The 11,523-nt window shown below is 38.8% G+C and overlaps 1 pseudogene; it reads right to left on the reverse strand.

Annotated features, from left to right (window-relative positions):
- Positions 1–837: 837 nt before the first annotated feature.
- LOC124520319 (ferritin light chain-like) lies at positions 838–1,346 on the reverse strand (annotated as a pseudogene).
- Positions 1,347–11,523: the final 10,177 nt, after the last annotated feature.

The raw sequence follows: 11,523 nt of genomic DNA on the forward strand, positions 1-11,523 counted from the left end.
TATAAGCCACACAGCATATGGTACTTTGTTGCAGCAGCCCAAACGGACCAAGACAAATACTTATACATGTATTTAGAACCGTGCTTGATACATGGAAAGTATGCCACTAAATATGAGTTTTATGGCTTGCTGGCTTTAGTTCACTGGGAGTAGAATTTATCTCTGGTCTTAGTTTGTCTATTAACATCACTTTCCTGGAATTAATTGACATAATGAATATGAAATTTCACTGTGACTGAATTCTGCTCATGTTACTGACTGCCTACGACACTCTCCTCCACCCTCAGTCCTCCCCAGTCAGCCTCCATTTCCTTATAAATATTACATTACTCTTCAGATGTGTCTTTCCTGTTTTCCACTATTGCTTACTTAAAGCCTGTATTAGTTTCCCATGGCTTCTCTGACAAGTTACTAAAACTTGGTGGCTTAAAACAAAAGAAATATATCTTCCCATAGTTCTGGTCAGAAGGGTGAAATTGGTGTCAGCAGGGCCATGCTCCTTCCAGAGGCAGAGGGTAGAACCTGTCCCTTGTTTTTTTTGTTTTGTTTTGTTTTTTTGTTTTTGTTTTTTTTTGTTTGTTTGTTTTTTGAGCTTCTGGTGGCTCCTGGCATTGTTTGACTTGTGACAGCATCACCTCAATCTTCAAGGCCGCTATCTTTGTTTTGTTTTGTTTGCTGCAAAAAGCTTTATTGCTTCCATTTGGTCCTTGGCTTGGGAGAGGGCTCCTGGGTGGTTAAAAAGCTGTTGAGTGACTGCGGGGAGAGGCTCAGGCACAAGCCCTGGCACTAGAGGGATGCCAGAGGGGTCCCTCAGAGGCTGCTGGGCTTCAGAAAGTCCTAGTCATGCTTGAGAGTGAGCCTTTGGAAGAGATACTAGCCCAGTCCAGACTGGGGTTCAGCCAGTCTGCAGTTAGTTGGGTGGTCGCCATCCTCTGGATGACTTTCACCTCCTCATCTAGGATCTGACTCTCCAGAAAACCACACAGATGGGGGTCTGCACTGGCAGAACCCAGGTGCATGTAGATCCAAAAGGGCCTGGTTCAAGTTCTTTTCTAGAACCAAGGTGGCTTCCATAGCATCCAGGGTTTTACCTCATTCATGTTGAGAGGCTTCTTCACGTCCTGGAAGAGGGTGAGGCTGCCTCTCTGGTTTTGCATATTCAAGGGAAGCTCAGGGATGTGGTGTTTCTCCTGGAGGAAGTATCCCTTTCTTCCAGAAACATGTCATCAAGGTGGAGATAGAAGCCCAGAGAGGTTGATGCAGGAAGTCTGCATATGCATGTTGACCAGGTGGTTGACAGAAACCTCCACCTTGGTGGAATAATTCTCACATATCTGAGAGCTCATGGTTGACCCTAGTAGGAGATAGGCTCAAAGTAAGGTGTTGGCTGGTTCGAGAAGGCCACCATCTTTAAGTTTTTCCCTGTTGGTCTTCTTATCACCTTCTCTTCTTCTGTCTGGGTAACCTCCCTCTGTTTCTTTCTGGTAACACTTGTGACTGGATTGAGAGCCTACCTGCTCAATCCAGTAGAATCTCCCCAAATCAAGATAATCAATCATATCTGCAAAGGTCCTTTATCTTTATAAGGCAAAATTTACATATTTCAGGGATACGTATCTGAGATCTTTGGGTGGCTGTTATTCAGACTACTGCATAAGCAATCTCTCCTTTGAATCCACAAATTTGTTGATATTTTTTGAATGGCACTAATTTCATTTCTTTGATAATTCATCTCACACATGTTACACTGTAGATTAAGTGAAAGTAAAAAGATGTCTTTTTGCATATCTTTTTTTTACCCTCTGTAGTGATCAGTTCATAAGCATGCACATGACTATCAACTGTTAGGTTAAATTTAATGTTTTACAATTGTAAATATTACTTATGGTGACTACTATTATTGAAAATATTAAGTTTTCTCATTTTTCAATGTATAGTAAGTCTGTTCTTTTATGACACTCAGGTGTTAGATCTTAATGTTGCCAAAATAATACCATGTTCTTACATGTAGAAGATTCCTAGCCTAGCTTGAGAGAGATGAACAATAAGGAAATGACTACAAAGAAATGCAAGAATGCTACATACACCAAGGGAAAACAGAGAGAGGACTCCCCCGGGAGTCAGATATTGCTTCCGAACATGGTGGAGCTAAAATTGCTTCCATTATAGAGGTTATTCCCAATTCGTACATTTCTGATCACTAAAGGCCAGACTCATGATTAACAGACTTTGAATATTATTAATCTGAACCCCATGTGATATATAATTAAAACTTAAAATTTTAGTGACCTTGATTTTAGCTCTTTGATACATTATGCAGAATAAAGTCATCCATACTTTCTGTTAAGTAAACGTCATTGTATTTGGCTACATTTTACTGTGTTTTTGCTCAGATGATGGGCAAGGATCTTATATCTTGGTTTACTGACTTATTTATTCCCCCCTTTAAAAAAGAATAATTATGCCCCAAAAGGAGCATAGTATGGTCTTAGAATTTCTGCTCTATTGTCTGAACCTGCCCTCAAGTGCAATGCAAGTGGCATGAAATAGCTTTGATCTTTTATTCTGATCCTCTAGTAATAATCTTTCTGATATGGGCAAATAACAGCAGTTTTCCTCTCCATGACAGGCCTTTTCTCCTGGGACCCAAAGGGCATTAAATTGAACTCAGAGGTGCCACAGAGTTATGGGAATTACAGTTTGGTTACTACTATATTCTCATATATGACAATTTTGTCTCCCAGCAATTTATTCCCAAATGTATAAAAACAAGGGTAATATTTTTGCCTGTAATATTTCATCAATCTTACTAGAATCATTATATCTTGAGTTTTTCAGATTTTATGATACTTTTCTGTTCTCTTAAAGAGATTGCCTATTCTCCTTATTTCTCAATGACATAAGGCTCTCACTTGGGTCTAGATAACAATGAATACACTAAATGTATTTTATTTCAAGTATTTTTGTTAAAGAAACATTTTCCATGACCCTTATTGAAGATAGTAAGGAAGATTTTATTCAAGAGGATTCCTGCACTAGGGGTTTGGGGAGAGAAATCAGGCTCAAGTCTGAATAAGGAAAAGCAGGGATGTATAGCCAAGGAGCAAGGTGGGAGTCAGTGGATGAGCAGTTAAGAAGAGGAAGCATCAAGGCTTGGCGGGGGCGGGGAGGGTTCTGGCTAAAGAGACTTGATAAGATTCTTGAGGAAGACAAGCCAGGGTGATAAGATATCCAGGATGGGGAAGGAGGAATTCAGTTACATATGGAGGGCGTCAGATACCAAAGTTGGAGGATCCTGACTAAACGGACTTAGGATTCTTGCTAAGACTGGATTCCACAGGAACAGAGACAGAAGTAAAAGCAGGGCTCAGGGGAGGCTGACCAAAGTTTCATCAAAGAGAGGATCTTTCTCATTTTTGAACGTTTATGAGGGCATTTAAACTATGTGGTAAAATCTTTCATCAACCACACTTGCTGACACAATGCTGGCTGCACACTGCACCAGATGTTTTAGATCCACTGCTGGAGGTAGGTGTTATTCTTATGTTAAAGATGAGAATATTGAGGATCATAGACATTAAGTAACCTGTGCAAGGTCGTACAGGTGGTGAAATGAAATTTGGAACTAGCTTGCCCATTCATTAGTTCATCTGGCATATGTGCATTGAATACTTTACATCAGGCACTGTTTTCGACAGTGAAGATACAGAGGTAAGCAGAAAAAAATAATGTCTCTTCCTCCACAGAGACAACAACAGAATATGGGAGATGACGTGTTATTTAGGCAACCACCTAAATAAATGTAAAATTTCACCTTTAAAGTTTATTATGAAGAAAGAGACATGATAATTTGTGTTATAGTAAGATTGTTTATATTCGTAGGAAGGGGTCCTACGAGGCTGCCTTGGAAGACATTCATTACAGCTCAGCTACAAGGAGGTGTGCAGTGTGTTCAAGACACAGGCATTATTACAGACTGAATTGTATACCGGCTACTTCTCTTCCCCATCCATATGCTGATACCCTAATCTCCACCGTGATGGTATTTGGAGATATGGCTTTCTGGGAAATCAGTTTTAGATGAGGTCATGTGGATGGAGCTCCCATGATAAGATTGGTGCCCTTAGGGGAAGAAACATGGGAGACTTTTCTTTCTTTTTCTCTCCCCGCATGCACACAAAAAAGAAGTTAGTCATGAAGAGGGACCTCAGCAAAAACCTTCCATGCTGGAGGGTTAGCTTCCAAAACTGTGAGAAAATAAATTTTTGCTGTTTACGCCACAATCTCTGTTAGTTACAACAATCCTGCAGCCTGAGCTGACTAGATAGGCATATATAAACCTTCTGTACAAGAAGATGACTTGGCCTTTTGAAGAGACAGAAGGCCAGTGTGGTAATTAGGCAGAGTGCAAGAGGGAGTGGGGTTTGAAACGAGGCTGAGGATCCAGGTAGAGCCAGTTCATGCACAGTCTTGGGACCAGCTTTGGGAATATGACTGCTTATCCTAAAAGCGTTGGGTAACCATTGAAGAGCTCATGTCTTGACACATTTGCATTCTGGAAAGATCAGTCTGACTGCCAAGCAGACTGGGGATGCAAGATGGGGATGGTGAGGAATTGGACAAGGGCCAGGAAGGATTCTCTTGTTTCTTCCTTGCACAGTTGAATTCATGGAGGAGGGAATCCTGAACAAGGAACAGGATTGGAGAGAAGGATGAAAGACATGAAACAGTATATAAACCTTCAAACTTGCCTTATCCAAATCCTTATATATAATCCCTTATAGGCCGAACACAGAAGCAGATTTGGGGTAACATTAGAGGTTCATTTTTGACACGTCGATTCTGAGTTAACCTTGAAACATTTAAGTGATGAATTTCGGACAGGCAGTTAGTATACTGGTCTGGAGCTTAATGGAGAGGTCAGGGAAAAAGATCTATGTTTGTGGTCATTTGCTGCTTAATGGAATTTGAAGAAATAAGGAGAGTATAGAGTAAGAATATAGGAGTGTCAGAGAACCAAATAAACCCCATACTTTAAAATATAGTGGCCAGAAGAAGAAAATGGTTTGTAGGGGTTAGGAATGGATGAAGGAAGATCCCTGCCTTGTTCCCATCTCTCCCCTGTCTAGTAGAGAACTATTGCTTCTCTTCCTTTTCGGTGGCATTTACCATTTTGAGCTACTGGTAGAAGACTGGAGAGTAGGAGATTGGTAGAAATCTGGCTATTTTCATCCTGTATTAGTTTTCTATTTGCTGCTACAATACATTAGTGTCTATTTAATTGCTTAAAACAACATAATTTTATTATCTTACAGGAGTCTGAAGAAAGTCTCAGTGGCCTAAAATCAGGTGTTAGCAAGACTGTGTTTTTTCTGGAGTGTCTAAGGAAGAATTTGTTTCTTTGATTTTCCTGGCTGGAAGAAGTCACCTGTGTTCCTTGGATTGTGACCCTTTCCTCAACTTCAAAGCCAGAAGAGTAGCATCTTTAAATATATCTCTCTGTCTTCTGTGCTCACATCACTGACTCTCCTGTCTCTTTTACTTATAAAGACCTTTGTGATTGCATTGGACCATCTAGATAATTCAGGGTAATATCCCCATCTCAAGATCCTTAATTCAATCATGTCTGTGGAGTCCTTTTTGATGTGTCAAGTAACATATGCACAGGTTCTGGGGATTGAGTTGTAGACATTCATAGGGGGACATCACTCTTCCTACCATGCACCCCTCTCACTCATCCAGCTCATTCTGGCTCCAGTCCCAGTCAGAAGTCTCCTCTTGGTGGGGTCTGTGTTCCTGACACGTAGACTCCACCATGGTCTCAGACCCTACCACACAACCCTAGCCTCGAGACTCTGGTAACCCACATCTTGCCATTCATCTTTTGGGGATGGTGGATGCTCCCTGATGCTGTTAACCTTGGAGTTGCCTGGCTTTTTCTTGTTTGGCTTCTCAGGTCTTCTGTTACACAGGTAACCACAGACTACATGTGAAAGGCCTCAAGTGGTTTCTGTTTTCCCAGCTTGCTGGACCTTGACAGGTGGGAACTGATGGCAGCTTGGGTTCAAGTAATGCTAGAAACATTTGCTCATATTTATGTGGCATGATAAAATCAAAATGATTAATTTTGAGGAAAGATCCCTGGGTCAACAATCCTGCCATATTCTATCATGTAATTATTTTTTTTTTGAAAAGTGTTACATATTTTTTTTAATTTTTTTTACATTTATATATTTTTGAGAAACAGAGTGAGACAAAGCATGAGCGGAGAAGGGACAGAGAGAGAAGGAGACACAGAATCTGAAGCAGGCTCCAGGTTCTGAGCAAGCGGTCAGCACAGAGCCTGATGTGGGGCTCGAACCCACAAACTGTGAGATCATGACCTCAGCCGAAGTCGGATGCAACCGACTGAGCCACCCAGGCGCCCCGAAAAGTGTTACATACCTCAAGAAGTGTCTCTTGTTTCTCTTAAGAAATGAATCAATTGTATTTGTAGAATATAGAGAAAAGATTTCCACAAAACTCCCTTTCCTTCTTTGACTAGGTACTCGATGATATATTATTAAAAATTTCCATGCATGGATGGATTTTTGTTATTTGGTTGTGATTGAAGCAAGCCTTAAAATACAGTTGAAGGGAAATTAAGGCCATTGATAAATATCCAAGGAACGTAATTTTTAATGGGAGTGATTTATAAGTGATAAACTTTATTTTTTTTAATTTTATTTATTTTATTTTTTTTAACGTTTATTTATTTTTGAGACAGAGAGAGACAGAGCATGAATGGGGGAGGGTCAGAAAGAGGGAGACACAGAATCTGAAACAGGCTCCAGGCTCTGAGCTGTCAGCACAGAGCCTGACGCGGGGCTCACACTCATGGACCGCGAGATCATGACCTGAGCCGAAGTCGGCCGCTTAACCGACTGAGCCACCCAGGCGCCCCTATAAGTGATAAACTTTAAACAATACTCAAAATACAGTTTTTCAGAGATAAATTCCAAAATTAATGAATCAAGTATTTCCCTTGGGATGTGGATAATGAAAAAAACTCAAATAACACAAACACATTTTTAAGATCCTTAAAACAATTTATTACAGCTGTCCTAACTTCATTCTGTAAACCTTTGGTTCTTTTCAGCATCAAGATCTTGATTAGAGTATGTTATCTGGGTTGATTCAGAAATCTACACACTGGAACAGCTTGGTGGAGTGGATTTTGATGATTTGGGTTCAAGCCCAGCTCTGGTGCTCATTAGCTTTGTGATCTCAATCTGCTTAGCCATTCTGAGCCTTGGTTCTCATGAGTAACACAGAATCATTTCAACCCATTTTAGGAGAATGAGGACTAAATGTAAAATAATTGTTTCTGAGTAGATGGGCAGATTTTTTTTTTTTTTGTATGACTTTGCAATAGAAAATCCCAGCTGTAAATAAACCTAAAGATTTATTTTTTAATGCTTTCTCCTTGCATTCTCTAGTATTCTTCCCATGAAGTTTGACTTGCCTGTTGAATATTACAGGGGAAAAGTAGAGAGTAGAAAGTTAGATAAATAGGTCTGAGTTTCAAGGAAGAGGTCCAGATTGGAAATATACATTTGACAGTAATTACCATTTAAAGCTATGAGATTAGGTGAGTATGGGACATGAGTACAAATAGAAGTACAAAAATCAGTTGTGTTTCTATACACTAACAATAAACAATTAAAAAGAGAAATTAAGAAATTAATCCTCATTACAAAATTAAGAAAAGAATAAAACACCAAGGGGTAAATTTAAACAGGGAGGTAAATGATTTGTACACTGAAACCTATAAAACATTGATGAAAGTTATTGAAGAAGACACGAATAAATGAAAAGAGATCTCGTGCCCATGGATTGGAAGAAATAATATCGTTACAATGCCCATACTACCCAGAATGATCAACAGATTCAATGCAATTGCTATCAAAATTCCAATGGCATTTTTTCACAGAAATAGACAAAACAATGCTTCTTGAGAAAGAAGAACATAGGTGGAGACATCACTCTTCCTGATTTCCAACTATATTACAAAGCTATGGTAATGAAAAAAAAATAAAGGTATTTGGCATATGAAGAGACACATAGATAAAGAATGGAATAGAAAGCCCAAAATAAATTCATGCATATATGAGCAATTAATTTTTGGCAAAGGAGCCCAGAATATACAATGGGGAAAGAATAGTTTCTTCAATAAATGATATAGGGAAACTGGACAACCACGTGCAACAGAATGGAACAGGATTACCCATCTTACACCATACACAAAAAAAACAACCCAATACAGATTAAAGACTTAATGTAAGATCTGAGCCATAAAAATCCTAGAAGAAAACATGGAGAGTAAGCTCTTTGACATTGCTTTTGGCAACAATTTTTTTAATAAGGTGACACGGGCAAAGGCAACAAAAAGAAAATAAACAAACGAGACTACGTCACATTTAAAACAGCTACACAGCAAAGGAAACCATCAACAAAATAAAAAGACAAGCTAAATAGGATGAAGTATTTATTTGCAAACAACATATCTAATAAGACGTTAATATCGAACATAGTCAAGGAACTCATACAAGTCAACAGCAAAAACACCAAAGTAATCCAATTAAAAAATGGGCAGGGACGCCTGCATGGCTCAGTTGGTTAAGCTAAGCATCCAGCGGATCATGATCTCGCGGTCCGTGAGTTCGAGCCCCGCGTCGGGCTCTGTGCTGACAACTCAGAGCCTGAAGCCTGCTTCAGATTCTGTGTCTCCCTCTCTCTCTGCCCCGACCCCACTCATGCTCTGTCTCTCTCAAAAATAAATAAACGTTAAAAAAATTATTTTTAATTAAAAAAAAAAATGGGCAGAGGACCTGAATAAACTTTTTTTTTCCAAAGAAGACTCCCAAATACCCAACAGATACATAAAAAAGTGTTCAACATCACTAATTATATAGGAAATGCAAATCACAACCATAATGAGGTGTCACTGCACACCTGTTAGGGTGTTTAATATTAAAAAAAAAAAAGATATTACAAATGCTGGTGAAGGTATAGAAGAAAAGAGAACCCTTGCACACTGTATGTAGGAATGCAAACTGATGCAGCCACTGTGGAAAATAATATGGAAGTTTTCTCAAAAACCTAAAATTAGAACTACAGTATGACCAGCAATTCCACTTTTGGGTAGATATCCAAAGAAAATGAAATTACCATCTCAAAGAGATATCTATCTTATCATGTTCACTATAGCATTATTCATAATAGCCAAGGTATAGAATAAGGAAATCCTGTCATTTGCAACAGTATGGATGGAACTGGAGAACATTATGTGAAGTTAATAAGCCAGACAGAGAAAGAAAAATACTGCATAATATGACTTACATGCAGTCTTTAAAAATATAAAAATCAAACTTACACAGAGTAGAATGATGGTTGCCAGCATCTGGGGGTGGGGGGAGGAATAGGAAGACACTGGTGAACACAGACAAACTTTCAGTTATAAAATTAATAAGGTCTGAGGGTCTAATGTCTGAGCTGGTGACTATAGTTGATAATACTTTATTGTATGATTGAGAAACTTAAATGTTCTTGCCAAAAAACCAAAGTAAATATGTGAGGTGATGGACATGTTAATTAACTTGATTCTGGAAATACTTGCACAATGTATATTTATATCAAATCTTCATGTTGTATACTTTAAATATATTGTAATTTTATTTGTCATTTAAACCTCAATAAAGCTGAAAAAAAATTTAGAAGGAAATCAAACATCTAAGATGTTGAAGGGAACTGGTCAAATGTTTTCAACTGAGGTTATTGTCAAAGACTGATACTAAAAACAATTTCCTACAATTTAATATTATAATTATATTAAAATTATTTTAATATATTAAATTATTGTATTATTAATTATATAAATTAAATTTAATAATTAACATAAATATTAAAACACTTATAATGCACGAATAAAACAAAGGAAGAACACAGTACCGGAAAAAAGAACTAAATTTAAAAGAACTCCCAAATTTCAGGGTTGGACAAATGAAAAGGAACAACCCAAGGAGCATGAGAAAGAGCAGCCAGATACGTAGCTGCAAAACCAGGAGAGTATGATGTCCTGGAAGCCAAGTGAAAAAGCATCTCAAGGAAGAGAAATACTCCCTGTGCCACAAGCTGGATGGATCCACTATGACAAGGACTGAGAGTTGACCATAGGATTTAGCAATGTGGAGATTACTGGTGACTTGATCATTGTTTGTGGATTAGTAGAGGGCAAAAAGACAGTTGACACAGGTTCAGGACACAATAGGGAGAGGGGAATTGGAGCCAGTAACTATTGCAAACTTTATCAAGAAATGTTGCCGTAAGAAAAAGTGAGACATGGGCAGGTAGCTGGATGGGGAAATGGATTCAAGTAAGATTTTATTTGTTTCAGATGGGGGAAATAACCACATTTTTGTATATTCAGGAGAATAATTATTTGCATAGGAAATAGTAATACACAAAGAGTGGGGAGAATAAGAAATAGAGAAAGGAATGTAATGGACAAATGGAAGGGTCAGCTTTAGCTAGATAATTCATCTATAGGAGCAGGAGAGAAGTTAGAAAATGCAGCACAAAACATAATATAAGGATACATATGATGATCAGAGCTCTTCTGATTGCTACAAGTTCCTTAGTGAAAAAAGAAACAGTCATCAGTTGAGAAGGAAGATTAGAGAGGAGATTTTGGCAGCTTGAGAAAAGAAGGGAGGAGTAAAAAATCTTATCTAGAAGAGATAAGAGGAAGGGAATGAATGGGGGAGTACAGTATGACTGCCAGGTGCTGTTAAGGGTGTGGTTTTGGGTGTGATTATGAATTCAGCATGATTATACGCGCTCTTTCTGCTATATTCACCTGCTTGGGTGCAGGCACAGAATAGACAGAAAGCTGATTTAATGAGTGTATTTTCACTATGCCAGTACAACTCAGCTAGAGCGGGATGAGAATGGAATCAAGAGTGGGATTATCAGGATTGATGATGAGATGTGAGCTGAATATGGAGGGAAGAGAGGACATAAGGAGAATGAAGGACGGTGAAAGATAGTAAGAGCAATGGACTAAAGATTGCAATCAGGGGAAATTTTCTGAAAGTGAATACTATGAATACCAGAAAAAATAAGGTAGAAAAATAGGAGGTGACATCTGTCAGGGAATCTAGCAGAAAACCAATGGCATACTCAAACTGAGCAATTTGAGAAAAGTTTGATAAAACGACTACAGATGGGGATCCAGGTTTAAGGATCCCACATGGAATAGCCATACAGTACCCTGTGATTACCAATGGGTTAACAATCCTAAACCTTAAGGGTGAAGAAGAGGAAGCTGGAACCTAGATAGGAAGTGACATGGAGCTGGTCATCTGAAAAGACTGCAAGCCAACCCTCCATTACTGGGTGGGAGGGGATTCTTCACTCTCCTCCTGCCCTCTAGTGTCCTATAATCACTCCTATTCGCCAACCATGAGGAAGCCGGCAGTCAAG

Source organism: Lynx rufus, unplaced genomic scaffold, assembly GCF_022079265.1.
Source record: "Lynx rufus isolate CCGP_SWC_20201006 ecotype Redwood Valley unplaced genomic scaffold, mLynRuf1.p SCAF_3, whole genome shotgun sequence".
NCBI lineage: Eukaryota > Metazoa > Chordata > Mammalia > Carnivora > Felidae > Lynx > Lynx rufus.